Raw genomic sequence first — 22,288 nt, 5'->3', positions numbered from 1 at the left:
AAAAACCCTCAGGAGTTAACTTAATTCTCGGCATGCAATGGAAAATATAAACGGAAATATCATTGTAAGAAGGCAAAAAATTCAACAAGGGAACCATGGACTTCACATATATTGTTTTAATTTGAATCAATTATCTTAAAGACCCTATGGATATTTAAGTGTTGTTTTTTCAAAGGCTACTGTACAGTGAGTTATACAAGTAAAACTAGAAAACTCTTGACATTCTTAATATTTGTGAGTTGCATGCCCCTCTGACAACCTGATGAAAGTCATAAAACTCATCCAGGTAAATATATATTCCCATAAACACACACACACACACACACGCACACATGCACACACACATGCATCCCAAGCACCTTGAGATCTGTTCAGGAACTTGAGGTTAAACAAATCCTTGCTCTGAAACAAAACTTCTGTTACTGATCCTGAAAGACTCAAAGGGAGCTATTTTAAAACAGAAATAAAGATACAGATTTTATCTTTTGGCTAAATGAAATTAAAGAAATAAGTTGGGGTCAGGTCATAAAGGATAATGCTAATGCTTTCTTAAAAAATGTTTGGTACAGAAGAATTTTAATTACAGACATCTCATTACACAACTAACTACGTCAGTATTCAGCTTGCAAAAATAAATGCATTTTCCTGCATAGCCAAAAGAATGATTTTTACATCTAGCAAAATTAATAATTTCTTAATTTCATTTTAGACCCAGCCAAAATCAAATTTCCCCAATTTTTTCCTGCTTTGTCCAAAATCAAGATGCAATCTAGGATCATGCATTGCATCTAGCTATTATACCCCTTGAGCTGCATTTAATCTAGAACAATCAAGGTTGGTTTCTCGTCATTTATTGGAGAGAGCAGATCTCTGAATTTATCCAATGGCCTCTTCTTAGTGTGTTTTAAATCTAACTCTCTCTCTCTTTTTTTTTTTTTTAATTGGAAGTTCAATCTAACAGCTTGAAAAAATTAGCTATTTGGGGCTAGAATGCATCATACCTGATGCTGTATTTAACTGCACTACAATAAGGACAGAGTCTGTCTCCTGTCCCACCACTACAACTGCTGACACTGGACGCTGAAACCACAGAGCCACAGTCCGAGCCCTCCGCTGTGCTGTTCTATTTTTCCCTTATGATCAAAAAGTCACCTGTGTGGTACAACTATAGCATTGTATAGAGTTTCAATTCTCCTTCAACCATTTACCATGTTGTTTTAATTCTAAATGAGAATCTATGAATGAATCAATTACTGCAAAAGTGTGATTTTTTTCTAATTCTACATTCCTTCCATGTTAACTAGACGTTCTCTCATTATCTGGGGATACTGGAATTATCAATTTCCTATTGAAAAAAACAGGATAAATAGTTTTTAAATCATTCATTTTCTAAGAAAAGATTTGGTTTAATATCTAACCCAAATGATAATATATACATTTTTGACCTTTAAAAAAATGTTTAATTGTGCATTGAGGGATTTTTATAAAATCACTTTTAAGCCAACTACAAAAAAATATTCTTTTTGATGTTCAATATATCAAAACACTGGCTTGTGGGAATGCTTTCAAGGTGTGTCTACTTTTAAGATAATAGCATTCAATTTTGAAAATTATCTTGAGCTCAAATTATACCAGGATTGGTCTGTACCTTTTGTGTCCCTAGTCAAGAATCAACCATTTCTTCAAGAAACTGATTCCTTTACTGGGGAATGATATCAGAGACCGAAATGTCAGTCTAAGTATACTCATTGATACTGGGGGTGAAATTCCATCTAAGCCGTATCAATGGACATGGCAAGAAAATAAATATATTTTTTAATCATAAATTCATTTGCAGATTTTGAGTTCAATACTAACAATAAAATACCTTTATATAACTTCTTTAATTTCGTAATTGTACCTCTTTTCTCCTGAACATTGAAAATCTTGTTATCTAATAGTTAATAACATTTGTTGGCTTCTGTGCTTGTCCTCAGCCTGTTTTCCCTCACATCAAATAGGGGAAGATACCCTTCCTTTAGTCTATCACCTTTGCAGGCTCCCATGTCAGCCAGTATCAGTCACTGGTGGGATTGGGAAGTAGCACAAGGAAGCAGCCAGAGTATTTCTACCTTTTCTCTCTGTCATGGAAGATGCTTCTGGATATGACTGCTTCTCGTCTGTGGTTTCAGTACTCCAGGATAGGCTGACCTTAGCTCCAGCTGCAAACAGGTGATCTGGTCCTCTGGACTTTGAAACTCATCTTTACGTTTTTTTGCTCCTCTAACCTAAGGTTGGAGAGGCTTCCTGCGTCTCTAAGATCTGGGTGGCCTCATTATCTCCTCTTGGCTTCTTAGTTCTTCCATTACCTATGTAGCTTATTCTCTAAATTACATTCCCTTTTGAAAAAGAGAGTTTTATTGTCCTCGCTGGACCCTGATGATGGAGCTTTATAATATTCTTCAAATAAAATAGTTATTAAATAAACACTCCTAACAGTAAAACTACTAAAATGCCTTTGTCATTTTTTCCCCTAAAGAATGCATCCCTAAAGACGTAGTCAAAGATCTGTGCTCCAAAGTTACTTTAAATATCCTTTCTTTTTGTGATTACATTAACAATTTATATACAGTAATGTACATTTGTACATTTGCTTTAGTGTGTTTCTAATTTGTAGGGATCTCTTTTACATTTTTATCTTTTTAAAAAAAATTAGAGCCATGCATTTACATGGTACAGAAGTCAAAAGTAAAATGTATACATAGGTGCCTCTCCTGATTTTTAAATGTATACATAGATGCCTCTCTTGATCTTTCTCACTTAATTTCCCCTCCCTGCTCTTTATAATTAACCATTTTTATTAGCTTTTTGTTCATCCTTCCAATATTGTTCTTTTGGCAATACATATATTTCCTTTATTTCTTGTATAAAAGATAGTATGAAAAATACACTATTTTGTAAATACTATTTCATTAAATAATATTACCCCAAAAAATCTCCCCAGAGCAGTACATAGAGATGGTCCTCATTCTTTTATGCTGCTGCATATTAATCTCTATTATATGAATGTGGCATAACTAATTCAGGTGATTCTATATTGCTAATTTCTTGTGTTATTTCCCATTTTTTGCTATAAAATAATAGCAAAATGATCAACTTTGTTCATATGCCATTTTAGACTTCTGTGGGTGTATTTATAAGATAGATTCCTAGAAGCAGGATTGCTGGTTCAAAGTGTAATACATGTGGACTCTGGTTAGATTTGGCAAATTCTCCTCCACAGGGCTTGTACCCTACTGGAATCCTACCAACAATGCATTCAAGTGCCTATTTTTCTGGTGTCACCAACAGGGTATACTGCTGGGGTTTTTTTGTTTTGTTTTGTTCTGTTTTGTTTTTGCCAGTCTGCTGCGTGATAAATGATACCTCAGTGTATTTTGCTATAACTTATCTGTTCATATGCTTTAACATTCTCAAAAAAATAATGGGAAAAAACATTGGCCTAGAAGTCAGAAGATCAGGCCCTATCATAATTTTTCAATTCTCTAGTCATGGTTTTCAAGCAGACCATAAACTTTCTCTGAGCCTTAGTTTCTATCAGTCAAATGGTTCTGACATAAAATAAATATAGTATATTAGCATTATTTTGGAATTTATAATATATATTCACTTCTCCTTTATCAAGCAATAATTTATATTTCACATTTGATTCAATATTTTTCCCCTCCTCTCTCTTAACCTTTGGAGTCTATGTCCTGTAGCTTAAAATCATCATAACCTTTGGAAAGAAAACTTTCATGATTTTCAGATGTCCCACTTCTACTGGTGATAGTGAGGTAAAAAGGGTGTCTCCTACATAAAAAGTCAACAACCAGAAATTCATTTTACTTTTTAATATGATGCTTTCTTTTATTTATTTGGATTAAAATGGAGAGATTTCACAGATTGGAACATATTTACTACTCTAAAACCTGAAGACTGGTGTAAAAATGCCAAAGGAAGATGATAAATAAGAGTCCTAATTCTGGTATTGTCTTGATTAGACAAATACCAGAAGCACTGAACTGCCTCTTCCTGAAATTTCCATGGGTCTGGGTGGTGGCTAGAGTGCTTTGCCATTGCTGGATGTGTCCTCAGTCAGAGTCCAAATTTCGTTCTGATTGTTGTTTCAGGAATCTTCCTTAAAAAAATAAGAATAGTAAGAGAAATGGTAAAAATTCAGTCTTCTTAGAATATTAACTTTTTTGACACTGTTAATTGGTAAAACTCTTTGTCGAAGGAGAAATGACAGCTGTTTATGTAACCAGATTCCATTCATTTTAATTATTGCTTTTGGCAGGGTACAAAGAGTTTAATCTTTCCTAAATCCCTCTGTAATGTCTGCTCTCTAGAAGGTTCAGTTACACTGGACAAGATCTTCATCAGCTACTTGCTATGCACTGATGGCGATGTTACTTGATACAGTTAAGCTAGTTGAAAGGGTAATTACTAGCCAAAGAAATGTGAGATATATGCTAATCCAAGTTCTCAAACAGGCTTCTCAACATATATTTAGATCATTTACCTTAACTTTTACTTATATTTGCTGATACACATCAAATATCCTATCATAATTTCCTCGTTTGCCCTCTGTAGATCTAGATTTTTTTAAAGCAAAATGTAACAAACAAAAGTAAACTGACTAAATAAGTAGACCGGTATCTTTTAGTCTGAATCTATAAATATGTAGTATTGTACTGTACTGTGTTATTAAGTTTTTTAAACTATAGAATTTTGTAAAACAGTAATTTTGTATACTTTCAACTTAAAAATACTAAATTAAATGAAAGCCAAAGTTTTTAATTTGATGATCATTTGGTAAAAATAACCAGAGAAGACTTAATTTCTCAAACTTCCATCCAAATTTTTTTCATAACAATTGTGTTAAATGCTTATGTGGTATTTTATTTTCTTTACTCAGGAACATCTCCACTTAAATTCAATGTTCTGAAGGACATATATGATGTTTCTTATAAGATTAATAAGATAAAGGAAAAGGACAGGAAAAACTCAAGAGTCAATTATGTAATTTGCATTTTTAGAGACTTGATTGCAAACCTTAACTAAAAAAACAAGTCTTAGATTAGATTAACTGAATATTCATTTAATGGCAGAAAACCAGAACTTTTTCAAAAAAAGGTTTCATGTTTGCAGGTCAGGCGGAAGCCTGTGTTTTTATATTTATACTCAAATTCTCTGACTTTGTCAACATGAATATAATATCTAGAAAAGAGGCCGGGCGCGGTGGCTCAAGCCTGTAATCCCAGCACTTTGGGAGGCCAAGACGGGCGGATCACGAGGTCAGGAAATCGAGACCATCCTGGCTAACACGGTGAAACCCCGTCTCTACTAAAAAATACAAAAAACTAGCTGGGCATGGTGGCGGGCGCCTGTAGTCCCAGCTACACGGGAGGCTGAGGCAGGAGAATGGCGTAAACCTGGGAGGCCGAGGTTGCAGTGAGCTGAGATCTGGCCACTGCACTCCAGCCCGGGTGACAGAGCAAGACTTCGTCTCAAATATATATATATCTAGAAAAGAGATGTGCCCTTATGATGAGTCGAGAGGCACAATAGTTTACAGTTAGTTCCTTTTTATTTGGACTAATGGCTATAGGTGGTTTATTTGGCTAAACATGATACTGAGTCATTAGTAAAAACATTCCATTGAGTATATAATTATTGGGCACATGAGACAGTAGCATAGGAAATATATAATTAATTGTATACATTATACTAAAACAAGAATGTATATAAAAGAAGTAGACTCCGTATCTTGAAAAAAATTTTAGAGATTAAAGGACCTCCCACAACAACAAATGTTACTAACATAGTAGTATATTTGAAGATTGTGATTTAGAAATGACTTTGTTTACCTATGTTTTTCAAGATGGAGTATCATTCTGTCACCCAGGCTGGCGTGTAGTGGTATGGTATGATCATAGCTCACTGCAGCCTTGAATTCCAGGGCTCAAGTCATCCTCCTGCCTCAGCCTTCCAAGTGGCTAGGACTACAGGCACCTGCCACTGTGCCCAGCTAATGTTTCATTTGTTTTTAGAGATGGGATCTTGTTTCACTGCCCAGTCTGGTCTTGAACTCCTGGACTCAAGCAATACTCCCACCTCTGCTGATATTACGGACATTAGTAACTGTGCCCTGCCAGAAATAACTTTTAATAGAGTGATAATTTGAATTATTTTTCAAATATTCCATTAATTATTTCAGCATTTTCCAAACTATTAGCTGTGATACATGGATGCATGATGAAATTTACAATCTTTATCTTTATTAAAACTCCTGGATTTTTCCATTAGCCCTTTGGTACTTTCAATTCTATTGCTCAAACAATTGATCAACTATTTACTAGTACCCACTATAGATAGACTCAGTACTTTGCCACATGCTAAGGATGGGACATACATATGTATAACACATAGTTGCCAAATTCAAGGAATTTACAAGTGTTTAAGAAACAAAATAAATTGATATGAAAAATTAGAGATCAAAACAAGGTAGGCACCATGAATTCTAAGATGTTTCAAAGGAGAAAACAGTTTGCCTTACATTTGCCTACAGTTTGCCAAATCCTCTAGCAACACAGTATACTGTAGAGTTTCAATTGTTTACCTTCATGATCCCGTGGTTGACTGGGAGCTGTGGGCCACTACTGCTTCCCAGCACCTTGAGAGAGTATCATACGGCATGTGGCTAGCCTTGGAAGAGATCAAAATTTAAAGTACAGTTTCTACTTAATGCATATCACTTTTGCACCACTGCATAGTCAAAAAATCTTAAGTTGAACCATCATAAGTTGGGGACCATCTGTATATCTACATACAAAACAGTGAAGTTTAATTTCTACCTGACACCAAATATGCAAATCAACTCAAAATGGAGCAAATACCTAAATGTAAAAGCTAAAACTACAAAACTCTTAAAAGAAAATAAAAGGGTAAATCTTTGTGACCTGGTATTAGGCAATGGTTACTGTGATATAATACCAAAAGCATGAGAAACAAAAAATAGATTAATTGGAATTCATCAAAGGTAAAAACTTTTGTTTCAAAGGACACTGTCAAGAACGTGAAAGACAACCCACAGAAGTGGAGAAAATTTTTGCAAATTATATTTTATAAGAGATTTGTCTCCAGAATATATAAAGAACACTTCCTATTCAATAATTTAATTAAAAGATGAACCAACTTTAAAAAATGTACAAAGGATCCGAATAAGCATTTATATATCTAAATGCTTATTTATCTTCTAAATAAGATCTATAAATGGTAAATACATGAAAAGATGCTCAACATCATTAGTTATCTGGAAATGTAAATCAAAACCACAATGATCTACCACTTCATACCCACTAAGATGCTATAATATAAAAGATAATTGCAAGTGTTGATAAGGAAGTAGAGAAACTGGAACTCTCATAAACTATTGGTGAGAATGTAAAATGATACAGATACTTTGGAAACAGTTTGGCAATTCCTCAAAATGTTAAACATAGACCCAGGATACATATGTTTCAAGATAACTGAAAACATATGTCCATACACCAATACGTTCATGAATATTCTTAGCAACATTATTTATAATAACTCAAAAGTATAAATAACTGAATTATCCATCACCTGGCAAATGAATGAAGAAAGCATGGTATATGCATACAATGAAGTATTATTCAGCCATTAAAAAAGAGTACTGATATATATGCTATGGCATGGATAAACCTTGAAAATATTATGCTAAGTGAAAGAAGGCAGTCACAAAAGACTATATATTGATATGAAATGTCCAAAATAGGCAAATCCATAGATACAAAAAAGTAGATAGTAATTGCTTAGGACTGGGACTTGGGTTGGGGGATGGTGGGAAATCTGTAGCTATACCCTGTATCTATTAGCAAATAGATACAAGGGTTCTTCTTTGAGTGATAAAAATGTTCCAAAGTTGATGGTGTTAATAGCTGAACAACTCTGAATATATTAAAAACCAAGGAATTATATGCTTTATATGAGTTATATTTTAATGCCAATTTTAAAAATTAGTATGACTATAACTGGGAAGTTTAAATAGTACCATCAGCCCATATGGATTCCATAAACACAAAAGTAATACCATTTTATTAAAAACAAGGTAGGAAGTCCTAAGGAAGAGAATTTTAGACTTTAGAGAAATTTAGAAAATATCTAGTCTTATTTCTAAGTGCCCCCATTTTTTTAGAAAAGCGACTTTAACAACAGAGTGGTGGTTAAGCCTATGGATTCTTGGGGTGACAGACAGTGGGTCTCCATCACTTGATGAGTCTCTATCACTTGATGACTGAGTCATGCTGGGAAAGGCATATGAACTTGCAGCCTCAATGTTCCTATTTACAAGAAGGGGGAGAAGGCAGAAAATCATTTATGGTGTAGTTATTACATACACACACACATGCTAGCACAAGGCCTGAAATATAAAGAGTGCTCAATGAAAGTTAGCTAATGTTATAAAAGTTTCTTCTTCTACCTCAAGTTACATAGTATGTGTATTGGAGCTGGGATAGAAAAAAAAAAATTGGTTTTCCTTTCTTCTATTCTCTTTCCATTGTACCATTATACCAAAGGTTGAAAAATACTAAATTATTCTACCCAGAAAGAATGTGAATAGCTCTGATGCCAAATCACTTTAGAATAATTGATGTTCTATGATTTTCAGAGTCAACAGACAGAATGAAGGTGGTCTTAAGGTTTTAAAATGGTCTTGTAGTACTTCTGTCACATCTAGAAGTATAGTTTTGCTAAGACAGTACTTATTCCCTAGCCCTGGGGATCATTTTTCTTTCCTCTGAATTCTCACTCTTGTTTGACATTCAATCTATTACATGTGTTAATCTGATATGATGACATGACATGACATCTGCATGTCTTAGGTAATCAACTGAAAACAACTTTAGGAAGCAAGTAGCTTTCAGTATTTATCCACAGCTTATCCTCTGAGAGAAATAGAGAATAATAGCTGTAAATATTTCTTAGAGTTTTGATGGCATTCTGCATGGTTATAAGGCATTGGCTCCTCTCATACATATGTTTTTGAAGTTACATGATTAATTTGATTGTTTACCTTGGCAAATGTTACCATAGTAGCATTTTGATTAGCAGTAAATAAGTTCCTTCTACAGAGGTGCCATGTGAGGTTATTTAGGTGATATTACACAGTATGTAAGTATTAGAAACACTTTATAAGTGTGCACTTATGCACTGCTGATTAGATTACTTTTTGATGCAACCCTTCTGAGGGGGATTTTAGCAACAGATCTCAAAAGCCTTCAACCTTTCACTCACCATTTCCACTGCCAAGGATCTGACTAACAAAAATCACGAAATATATGCCCAAATATTTGTTTATTAAAAGTTGACCAAAAGATTCTATAAAAGTATGACATCTTGAAAACAACTCAAATGTTCCATCATGATGACTTAGGAAATAAAATTAAACATGTCCATGGTTTGTATTTAAAAGATTGTTTATAATACCTTATGTGAAGATTTTACATAATATGTAAAATAATGTAATAGGTTTCAGAATAATATTCATAATAGGGTTGCAATATTTTAAAAATAACTGAATACATTCTATGTGTGCATATATATGAATACATATATGCATTAAACTTTATCATTTGGACTTGATTTGCAAAGCATCATTAGTTTTTTACTTCAATAATTCCTTTAGACACGTGAGCTCTGCAAATCTATGGACTTTGCAGCAGAATGCCTTTCTTTAGAAACCACTGCTATCAGAATGAGAACTGTGAAAACAAATGAGAATGCTTTCATACAGTTATTTTATGGTCTATCAGTATTACTAAATTGTATTCAATTCACCTTCAGGTTTTAGACTCTGAAAATGTAGATACCATGAATGTTTATGAAAGAGATTTTTAATGAGTCTTTTCAGTGAGACCTATTATTGTGTTAATTGAATGTAGAAATCCTTTATATTAATCCTTGTAAAATATAATGATTTTTAAAACACAGTAGAAAAAGTAGAAGGTCTTTTCTGCCTAATGTGCTGCCAATATGATGTGGTATATTTGAAAGAGATCCAGATGTTCTCAAGGCTTTTTTCTTGGTATTCTTCCACCTGTCATCCACTGCTAGGCCTTAAGGCTTGGCAATCTTTTAACATCTTACAGAATTATAGGACATACATCAGACTGCATATGAACTACATATGACAGACTATGGTCATTCTCTAAGTCTTCTATATCTTTCCTGTTTCTATCTTGAGTAAAATGTCCAATACCACTGGGAATGCCTATTTAACACTGCTAACAGAAAAAGAAAATTTATCTTCTTTGGATCTAACCATCTGAGTCAACTCTATTTTTTCCTAACCACTTTATTGAAGTGCAGTTGACATATGAAAAGCTGTGTATATTTAAGGTATACAACTTGGTGAGTTCGGAGATAAGTATACAGCCATAAAACCATTACCGTATTCTATGCCATCAACATATCCATCACTTCCAAAAGTTTCCTCTCACTCTACTTATTATTATTTTTGAGACTCTGTCTCAAAAAAAAAAAAAAAAGAAGAATGCTTAGTATAAGATTTAACATTTTAGCAAATTTTCACCATACAAGACAGTATTGTTAACTATAAGCGCTATGGTGTGCAGTAGCTCTCCAGTACTTACTCATCTTGTAAAACTAGAACTTTGTACCCTTTGACTAACATCTCCCTGTTCCCCAACCCTAACCAACCCCTGACAACCACCATTCTATTCTCTGCTTCCATGAGACTATTTTAAATTTGCCATAAAGTTGGTATCATATAACATTTGTCCTTCTGTTCCTGGCTTATTTCACTTAGCACAATGTCCACCACATTCATCTATGTTGTCACAAATGGCACAATTTGCTTCCTTTTCAAGGCTGAATAACATTCCATTGTATATGTACATATATATGTATATACCACATTTTCTTTATTTCTGTAAATGGACATTTAGGTAGCTTCTGTGTCTTGTCTATTGTGGACAATAGAATTAAAATCAGGATCTTGAAGAGATTATTACCACTCCCATGTTCATTGTAGAACTATTTGTAATAGCCAGCTCTATTCTTTTTCCAAAACAGAAACTGTGGAAAGTACAATAATTATACAAAGAAATAGAGAAGTTAAAAAATCAAGATTCAGTCAGTGCTTTTATCATCCAATTGGGAAATTCCTTCAGTATGATGGTGAGGTACCTTATGTTACCATGTTCTTGCACAATCAAAACAGTGACAGTGGTCAACAGTGCCCACATACACTGAACTGAGGCATGCATTCCACTATCAGGTAGCTCTTCCTCTAAGCATTACTCTAACCCTACCCATAGCTTCTCCCTATAACGTCTGCTACTCTGAGGTCAAAGTAATTCCTAGTAGGCTGTTTCACAGAAACTATTTTGACATGTGCTTTAAAAAAACCATATATATATATATATCCTATATCTCCTGATATATATATATATCTCCATATATATATATAATATCAGTTGATATATATATGTCATCTCCTGATATATATATCATCTCCTGATATATATATATATATATCTCCTGATATCAGGAACACTATGCCAGCAAATTATTAAACTGAATGTTTCTTGATTTTTTAAAAAATATTTTCCTTCCCCAGAGAATTGTATCAAGCAATAAAATCGCTATTTTCTTTTCAAATAATTTACACTGATTATTTGAAACATCTTTAAAATTCATATTAAATATCCTAAGAGTCGATGGTGGTTTTATTTTAACAGAAAGATTAATGATTCACCCAAAGTTCGACATTATGTATAACTCAGAACTCTTCATAGCAACTTTCAAATAAGACTATCAGAACTTCTTGCATGAATTGGCACAGGACTCTTGGATAAATTATCCTGGTAAGGATTTTGAGACTTACTACTCCGGACAAGAAAGATAAACTACAGAGGTTGCTGGCTTCCTCCCAAAACTGAACTCTATAGATGTTACATAAGAGAGAGAGGAGAAAGATGGGTCCACTGAACTTACATGTTAACTGGATTTCTGCAGGGAGGAAAGGCAGATGTGGCTTGGTGTGAAGGAGACAAGCAGCCTGCAGGAGAGACAGGGATCAGGTAACACTGTGGGAGCGAGGCGGGCAGAGGAGGTTTTAGTTCTTTAGTTTCATTTTTTTGTTGAGAGAGAATAGCAGCATCCTACATGGCCAACTGTTGTCCAAGGAATAACCTCAGTACAGTCCCAACAAGAGTAAGGAGCTGATGGAAGTAAGTCAGACAAGGGAATACTAAATATCCCTACTTCTCCTCCTCTTGTCCCTGCAATTGCTCCAGGAACTAGTAGGTTATCACCACCATCTTCTAAGATGATTATTTTAGAATTCTCCGATGAATTTAATGGCGATTCCTAAGGGATGTCATTTTCCTGCTAGCACATAGTAGTATGTATGAGGCATTCACAAAAACTGTAATAAACCTCAAAGGAAGCTTTAATACCTTCCCAAAAGCACAATGTCACATTGTCTGTATTTTCTATGGTAGAGGAAAACTTGAAATTAATAAAAAGTAACCAGAAAAATAAACTCTTTGTTCTTAAATCTAATAAACTTTCTTCTGCTTATTTTTATTCAGTATAATTTGTTCATATCCATCATGTTTCATGACTCTATGATACCTGGATAATGGTATGAGAATGAAGTGATTTAAGAAACCCTCTTCCAAATAGCCTCAAGTAATTTTAAAAATATAAGTTTTTATTCATAACAATAATGCAATCATTCATTAAACAGCTATTATGCTTAATTTGTTCTTATCTATTTTGTGTCTAATTCTTTTTTTTTTTTTTTTTTTTTTTTGAGACGGAGTCTTGCTCTGTCATCCAGGCTGGAGTGCAGTGGCGCGATCTCGGCTCACTGCAAGCTCCGCCTCCCGGGTGTAGGCCATTCTCCTGTCTCAGCCTCCCAAGTAGCTGGGACTACAGGCGCCCACCACCACACCCGGCTAGGTTTTTGTATTTTTAGTAGAGATGGGGTTTCACTGTGTTAGATTTCCTGTCCTCATGATCCACTGGCCTCGGCCTCCCAAAGCATTGGGATTACAGGCATGAGCCACCGCGCCCGACCTTTTGTGTCTAATTCTTAAAAAAAACTTCTCACATTCAGAGTCAAGTAACTTGCTCAATGTCATGTGGTTAGTAGAGGTTGAGTCAGGATTTGAGCTAATTGCAAGATGATGAAATTAACTTTATTTATAGCAATAACCATTCAAGCTGAAGCTAAATGTTGTCTAGAAGTGGATTTGTAAAGAATTATGTATGTCTGGCTGAAAATCATGTTAAGTACTTTAGTATTCTTGTATTTTTAGAACTATACAGTTCATTCATGAAACCATTTTTATTGAATGTTTACCATATGGAAATATTTACTGATAAAAAAAGAAAAGCTGTAATCTTTAAGATTTCAAATTTCACAAACAGCTATCTACAAATAACAGAAATGAATCTCCTCAAGAGTCATCTTGAAATTATGCTAAAATTCAATTTTCCTTTGAAACTGGAAAATCTACTAAATGAGACAACATTTGGTCATTGGTATTCTTCAGCTACTAGTAGGCTGCATAGTGGAGAAATGAAGATAGTAAAACCATGAAAGAATAGAGGGAAAAAAGCTTGTAAACTAAACCATCAAAGTAAATGGCTCTTCTACCTTTTACTGATGGTATGTAATGTACTAGGCAGGATACAGTTTGCACTCTTTAAAAGTCATTTCTAAACAAAAACCTCAGAGACTTTATCTTTCCTAGTAAACACTTATGATTATAGGTGGGGATAAGAGACAATTGTTTATCGAAGAATAGTCCTTTTACACAGACAGATGAATAAGAAGTTTCCTCTCATTGAACTTTGAATCAAACAAGTAGCTTAAATGTCGTTTAATTACAAACAGTAATTCCAATACAGTCACTGGACATTTTAGCATATACAGTTTCAAAGAAAAAAAAACTTTGAATTCAAAACTATTATATGTAAAATAAAGCAAATATTTTCTCATTTATTTCAAATATGGATGTTTGCTTACATCTTTGGTCCAAATAATATGAAATGGTATACTAACTCATCTACTGCAGACACTAAATATTTTAAATGATTTGATCTTGAAATAATACAATACTTGTAGTTGGAGATTTTATTTTCCTCATAATGTGAGAATAAGTAATTCTTTTGATTGTTATATGTATGTTTTCTTCACTAATTTAGAGATTTCTTCATCTTTAGATTTATGTTTCTATTTCATTATCATTTAATTGTAATACAGACAGTTTATGTTTATATACTCTTATGTCATCAATTGTATTTATCCTTGGTCATATGTCAAAATATTTCTGACAAGAGACAGAGAATGGAAATATAAGGGAATTTTTATAACCAGAAATACAAATCCATGAACCAAAAAATGATTCATATGTTTCTGTGATCTTTGAGAATTAGGCTTCTCTTCTTATTTGAAGATAAAACCTATACCAATAAAATATTCTTACAGAAAATGTAGATTTAAAGCACTTTACTCTGAACTCTGCACAAAGAATATGCTTTAAAATGTTGAGCAACTGACTGAGATGTAATTACATTTGACGCATTAAACCTCTCTAGGAATTTTCATTATGATCTTTCCTTTGGGCAAATTGAGCAAGTCTGACCTTTGGCACATTTGAGTTTGAATCTTATGTCATAACATATTATTTGAAAACAAACTAAAAATACAACAGAAGCATCTCAATTTATGAAGTCTACATGAAATGACACAAAATAGTTAAAACTCAATTATCCATAAATAAGTATTTCAGCTTTCCACCACTGAAACTAGAATACAAAAATTGGTTTTGAATAATTATTTGTTGTGATGGCCTGTCAGCTGCCTTCCCACTTTTGGCCCTATAAGGCAGGTCACACTCCTTAACATTGCATCATAAAAGTCAGCTTCATATAGCAACAACATTGAAGGACATTGTTTGGGACCCCTCAGCCACCAGTTCATTTGATCTTAAGCTGTTTTCACCCTCTGGTTCTGCTTGCTTGACATCCAGCGCGTATCCCTCTGTTTTGTCTTTCTCTTACAGATTTATTGCTTTCTTTCCACTCTTCTGGCATTTGGGCACTGTGGGCTCTGTCTTAACCCACCCCTTAGCCTTAGCTTCTCTTACTGTTTTTACGGGGTTATGCTCCTTTACTTCTAAGCCCTGAAGAATAGCATCCCTTCTTTGGTTTCCAGAAAGGTCATCTCCATGACCATCATCATTATAACTAATGTGCTGTCTCATGTAATACTCATAACAACCTGATGGAGCAGGTACCATTATTTTCCCATTTTGCCTTGGTCAGTTGTAACTGCATTTGAATGACTGAAAATGTCTCATTGCAAGGATCTTTCTGGACATAGTGCCTTTGCCAGTGCTTGGAGACCTTGATAACATTCTTGGGTGTCTGGCTGTTACTTTCTGCTGCTTACTACATGACAGATATGAATTTAAAGTGTTCTAATAATAAAATCAACTTGGCTAGTGCAGGCTAAAATTTGGGGCTTTGGATAAGCCCAATTCGAGGCAGTGTTTCTAAACTCTAAAGGCAATCTTGGTCATCAGCTGCTACTTCTGTTTCCATCAGTATATGTGACCTCACTAAAACCATCTATCTTCAAACTAGGTATAGGTAGAGACAGTAAAACCAGCAACTTTTAAAGAAAGGGTATGTTCCTCACCCCAACCAGTATCATAGGTACCTGCCAATTTTGACAGCAACAAGTCAGGTTGGGTTGGGTAGTTCATGAACAGAGCACGAATACATGTTATTTTTAGTTCTTAGAATACTATAATCATGTCCAGGAGCTGGGTGAACCACTGACCTTTCCTAAAGAGTTAAATTTACTGAGGAAAATTAGGAAAAGAGGGGAGAGGGGTAAAATTTGAAATACAACTAAGGAAACTTAAGAGTCAGTATATATCCTTGTTTGTCTCATGGGATATTCCAATCCAGAATTGTTACTAAAATGTCTAATAGTTATGATTAGTTGACAAGAAACCAGGGTCATAGAAGTTGGCCTGGAAATGGTGCTATGCAAGCTATCCCAGGTATTTTCCATAATTTTATTTCTTTCCTCAGATTTTCTATGTTTTTATTTGTTTTAAGAGGATTTGGAATTGATTTTTGGTGTGTTTTATGACAGCTGCTTTAAAATCTTTGTCAGATATTCCAGCATCTAATTTATCTTGTTATTGGCACCAGTTGATTGTCTTTTCTCATTCAGATTGTAGTTTTCCTGGTTCTTGATTAATGATTTTCTATTGCATCCTGGACATTTTACTTCTTATGTTAGGAGACACTTGATTCTATTTATATCTTGTGTTTTAGCAGGCAGTTGCCCTGTTTAAGTTCTACTTGTCAGTTCTATTCTACTTTTATTGGCTTTAGTTTGAGTGAAAGTTTAGTTTTCTGAGCTCTTGCAGTGTTACCTTGGTTGAATGGTTTTTCATTTTTCTCATGCTATTGGGCTTACTGCTCAATCAATGTTCTGGTGCCATCTGTGGAAGTGGAAGGTACTTCCTTGGGCTACCTACTGTCATTGGGCAACCTGGGGAAGGCTACTGAGGAACAGAGAAAAGTTAGGATATGCCATCTTGTTCCAAAATTGGGATCCAGCCTGGGTCATCAATCATCCCGCTAAGCATTCTTGAGAGTCTTGACCGACAAATGAACAAGGATGTTGTCCAGAAAACACTCAGGTAGAAGAACATCTAGATGACAACTTTCAATAGAGTATTATACCCCTTTTCTTAAAGTCAGCCTTCTATTTTTCAGTCTTACCTTGTGCTTTCTGTAAGGCTCCAGCTTTGTGAAAACCCAGGCTCCACAGAGTTGGCCAGGAGGCCTGCTACCAGGGGATTGGGTAGAAATTCCAAGCAGTAATTCCACTGAGGCCTTAGAATTCCTGGCACAGATAAGCTCTCTACTTTCTTCTCTTTGAAGAAAATGTTTACCCCATAGAGGAAGTAGAGGGTGTTTTTTATTATTTACAAAATATTTTATTCCAAGATTACCTGTCTACACACCACTCAAAAACTACTTAGTATTCCAGATGCTTGTTCAAAGATCCTTCTATTCCCCAATTATATCTCAGCCTGATTTTTCTTCATTTCCTGGCCCTAATCCAGCACTTGACTCAACTGTGCTATTTCTGCCTTAGCTTTCTCAGTATGACCTGGCGTCTTTTTAGTGAGTGTGACTCCTTTTCTAGCTCCAGGTGTCTCAACATATTGCTCTAACAGCTTTGGCCAGGCAAAGTCCAAGTTGCTGATATAAGTTTACTGCTCTTCACACTAGTTCTGATTTCCTCTGCAGCAAGCCAAATGGTGCTGATACTTCAGATCTTACAGAAGTGGTGCAGTATAAATCTTGCTTCAAAATAAAATTCCTCTTCTACTTCTGTCCCTATCAATTCATGCTTACCCTTTATTCCTAGTGATGGGGCTCCTCAAAGACTTGTGTCCATAGCTTTGTGAGTACCCTGACAAAGAAACAGTGGGTGGAATGAGCAGTTTATCTCATACTTCTTGGCTGATAGGCCTGTTGCAGAACTTCAGTAGTGATTGGCTAAGAAACAGATTAATTTTTTTTTTAATTTAAATAGCTTGTGGGATACTAGCGGTTTTTGGTTACATGGATGAATTGCACAGTGGTGAAGTCTGGGCTTTTAGTCTACCCATCAACTTGAATAGTATACATTGTGCCCAACAGGTAATTTTTAAGAAACAGACATTGAAGCAGGTATTTGTTGGTCCCATTGACAGGTATTGGGACAATCAGAAACACACACACACACACACACACACACACACACACACACACACACACATCTTAATCTTTCCACTAGCTAATCCTGACATCAGAGATTGGGAGACTTTGTTATTGTTGTTCTTCGTTGAACAAATAACTCTTTAATTTATGTGCATCAGACTTATGGCATGATGACCTTTTGCTTCTTTATCCAGTAAGGAATTTTGAGCATACTATTTTATACATGGATTTATAAGGCACACATATGCAATGTTTATTTACTATGTTACATTTTCTAGTGATGCATTTATTTTAGATTTTCATCTAACAATTATCATAAGGTACAAAATGGTTTTTAACAAAAAGTTATAAACAACTACCATACGCCAAGGACTGTGCAAAATGCTGGAAATACAATGATTTCTTTTGGAAACATGAATCTGGCTTCCAGGAATTATGCAGTATAAAAGAAGAAAAATTATAGGCACACAGGAAGAAATAGCCAAAATATAGCATTATAAATGCAACATCATAAATATGAACAGGAGTAGAGGTCCTACATAAGAACTGCTTTTGATTCAGTGAAGACTCAAGACAGCAGGTGATATTTGAATTTTGTGTTGAGGACAAATAGGAATCAATCACATAAGAAGAGAGGGAAGACATTTCAGGCTTATCAAAGCCTATGCACCACGTCACAGAGGTGTGGAAAAAGAATATGAATTCAGAGCTACAAGTAACTAACTCTGTGATGCTCAAGTACAAAGAACAATGAGATGAGGCCATCAAGTGCTTTGCATCCCATAAGGAGCTTGGATTTTATGTTCTAAAATAGAGGAGACCTATAATAAATTTTAAGGTAGAAAGAGATGACAAGATCAGATTTGTATTTTAGAAAAATCAGTGTGTATTACACATAATACTTAATACTTTTTAATAGTAAATGTAAATGTATCATCTTATTCAACCATATTGCCTCTTCAAAGAGCAGAAGAGCTATAATGTTATATAAATTTAAGCATAAAAAATATCAGGCATCCCATACCTCTCAGACAAGGCTTTATGTAGGAACAGCTGAGAGCTTCCTTCTGCCCTCATGAAACCATAAAGAGAAAATGTGTTATCTTAACAGGTAAAACTTTCTTTTTACATTTTCTAGGAAGAATCACAGCCAAATTAAAACAGTATATTCCTGGAATGCCTTTAATGTCTTGTTGTACCAGGACTTCTAGCTGAGTGAGAGTTCCTGCCCCCTGTAAACACAGAACATGCTTGTCTGTGCTGTTAACTTATATCCTGTATATGTCTTCCTGACAAGTATCCATACAAGTGGCTTTCATTCCCTGTTTCCAGATGAGAATTGAACTCAATGCACATATTGAAAGGAAAGAAAAACCTAGGTTTTATATATGGAAATATCCACTCATGATTGGTGCCTTCTTACAGATACTTGATGGTATTGATATTTTTATGTTGCTTGATAAAGATCATTGTCCAAAGAGATCCACAGACAGTGGCTATAAGAGTGAAGGTGCACAGGTCCCTTTGTAGTAGTCAGCTTCTCTGCTACTCCCTGTCTCATCTCCTTCCCCTACCACAAGGACCCAGAGAAGTAGGCAGGCTGGCAGTGTGAATGATGCTGTCTTACCCTGGCTCTGAAGTTGACACAGATTTCACAGGCCACTTCTATCACTGCAAAAGCACATTGGTCTGGAGTTTATGAAGAAAATACAACTTCTGTTGGCATGTTAGGTACATTATATAAAATGCTCCGCATGAAGAAAGCAGTGCAGTTAAAAGTAACTGAAAGATAAAAAGAGTAACAATGTGGCTTCTCAGTATTTCATGGTACTGGCAGATATGACCTTCACAGACAAACCTAAATCTTTCTTATGTAACTGACATTTAGTCCGTTAGCCATTTTTAATAAAAGAGTAGAGAAGTTACTCTACTGTGGCTTTTGCTGGTACTTTTTATAGCTGTGGTGTGGTAGGAAGTAGGCCCCAAGTTCCCTTGGCAACAAGTAGAGTAGAAGCGATACACAGAAAACTGAATCATCGGTGAATCATCTGAGGATTTCTGTTTCCAGTCCTTGGAAATAATTTACCAATTGTTTTTTATTTGTGCAATGTTTGCTGACTCTGAGTGAACACCTCAGAAAACGTAAGATCTTTGGTCAATTTGGTCAATCATTTAAGAGACATTCTGGATGCTCCAAGTAGACCTTAAGATTGATATCTAAACAAAACAAAACTCTGCTTGCTTTAATATGACACTCCTCATTTGAGGAGGAACAGATAGGTGAGTCAAGGTATTGGCAATGGGGAAGTCCCCTTTCTACAAAGAAATCTGATGTCCCCAGAAAAATGTTTCATGACATTGTCACATTTAAACTAAAATGTTAGTCACAACAAATTTTCAGACACCTAAAAAGAGAACCCATATAGTCTCATATCTTTTTTTTCTCTCTCTCTCTCACTTTGTCTGAGACTTATGGACATCAGTTATTCAGTTCCCCCTATTTTTTTTTTTTTTTTTTTTACAAATACATCTCATATAATCCCTTTATCTCCACAATTGTTGCTTCTACTTTATATCAAGGTTTACCACTTCATTTATCTTGACTCAGATTGTCCTTTACCTCATTGTATATACAAGGAGAAAGAAAAAACGTCCCCTAAAAATGCTTTTTGGCTAGGTGTGGTAGCTCAAACCTGTAATCCCAGCACTTTGGGAAGCTGAGGTGGGTGGATCACCTGAGGTCAGAAGTTGGAGATCAGCATGGCCAACATGGTGAAACCCTATCTGTACTAAAAATGCAAAAATTAGCTGGGTGTGGTGTTGCATGCCTGTAATCCCAGCTACTCAGGAGGCTGAGACAGGAAAATTGCTTGAACCGGGATGTGGAGGTTGCAGTGAGCAGAGATCATGCCACTGCACTCCAGCCCAGGCAACAGAGTAAGACTCAGCCTCTAAATAAATAAATAAATAAATAATGCTTTTCATCTGCCACCAGGGACTTGATCAAAACTCTTTAATAGTTCAACGGCTTCTTGAGGACCATGACTTATTTATTATTGTATCTGCAGCACCCATCTTGGTGCCTGACCTATAGAATATGTTCAATATGTATTTATTGAATGAACTATAATTGTGGTATTTTTGCTTATATGCACCCCCACACACACACATACACACACTCCTTAAATCTAAAACTTCTTGTGAGCAGAAGGCTTATCTTATAAATTGTTGTATCCCTAGCTTCTCGAAGGGTATCTGGTATGTTATAAACATTCAATCATCATTTACTGAAATGGTGAATGAAATTCAAATGCCAGGCTTATACAGGTTTATGGTATCCTCCCATACCTAGGTGAATTCGTTTCTCACCACTGCCTTCCTTCCTGTGAGATGAACCTTTGTACCATTCGAACTCCATGCAACTATTCCTACCAATTCCCTCATATCAACTATCTCATACAAACCACTGCCTACTTAAATTCTATCCTCCTTCAAGTCCCAGCTGCAGTCGCATTCTGTTCACAAATGAGACTTCTTGACTCCTTTAGCCCTCACAGATCTTCATGTCATCCAAACTCAGAGTGTCTATGGCCTTTACTTAAATTTGTCTCTACTGACTCATTCTTCCATTGTTTGCCTCCTTTTAAATTCCTGGATGATGCTATCTATTTCCTTCACTTTGGCATCTCTCACATGTTAATGCCACCACACTTCTTCATCTCCAGCCCTGATCTCAAAGCATCAAAATTCATTGTTTCGCAAGTCCTCAGGCTCAAAAATGTTAAGTGAGTTCATGTTGTTCGATTCTGAAGGTATGTTCATTGTATTGTTTTTGTCATAATGAGTCTTTTTGCCTTTAGAGATATATATCAAAATACTTGTGGATGAAATGATATGCTATCTCAAATGTATTTCAAAATAATGTGGGAGGAGATAATATAAAGCGGATGTATTATTCTATCTCCTACTGTATGTGTTTGAACTTTTTCAAAAGGTTTTAAAAACTTTTGTTTTCCTCAATCATCACCTTCCATCACTTTGAAACTGCTCTTCTTATGCTTAAATGCATCACTGTCCCCTGCATCCCAACTTTCTGGGACACTCACCAGGGGAAAACAGAGATTGACATGTGAAGCTGAGTCAATTCAGTTGCTCATGAGATAAGAGTAGAAGATACTGGTGCCAAGCCAATTTTTATTTTTAAGTTTTTGAAGCAAAGGGACCATCTATATTTTTTAAAGAAAAATGAGAGAGCTGAGTTATCCTGCCACCCTACAATGTTTTCAACTTTGTGATTCTCTAAAAAGAAGACAAGATAACATCCCAAATCCACGGCTCTGTTGTTTCCTTTTTTGAACTACGTTTCCCTTCTCTCATCTACTTAGAAACCGTCTACTGAAGCTTTGAG

General features: G+C 35.2%; 1 long non-coding RNA gene across 2 annotated transcripts in view; it reads right to left on the bottom strand.

Annotated features, from left to right (window-relative positions):
- Positions 1 to 3,954: 3,954 nt before the first annotated feature.
- Positions 3,955 to 22,288, bottom strand: part of LOC111545035 — a 79,121-nt gene continuing 60,787 nt past the window's right edge. The window contains exon 2 of one of the 2 annotated variants that reach the window (XR_002732324.2): positions 3,955 to 4,159. This is a non-coding gene — a long non-coding RNA (uncharacterized LOC111545035). The remainder of the gene's footprint in view (positions 4,160 to 22,288) is intronic. The other variant, XR_004229096.1, reaches the window with a different exon arrangement.

The sequence above is a fragment of the Piliocolobus tephrosceles genome, chromosome 8 (genome assembly GCF_002776525.5).
Source record: "Piliocolobus tephrosceles isolate RC106 chromosome 8, ASM277652v3, whole genome shotgun sequence".
Taxonomy (NCBI): Eukaryota; Metazoa; Chordata; class Mammalia; order Primates; family Cercopithecidae; genus Piliocolobus; species Piliocolobus tephrosceles.
This window is presented reverse-complemented; position numbering and strand designations above follow the sequence as displayed.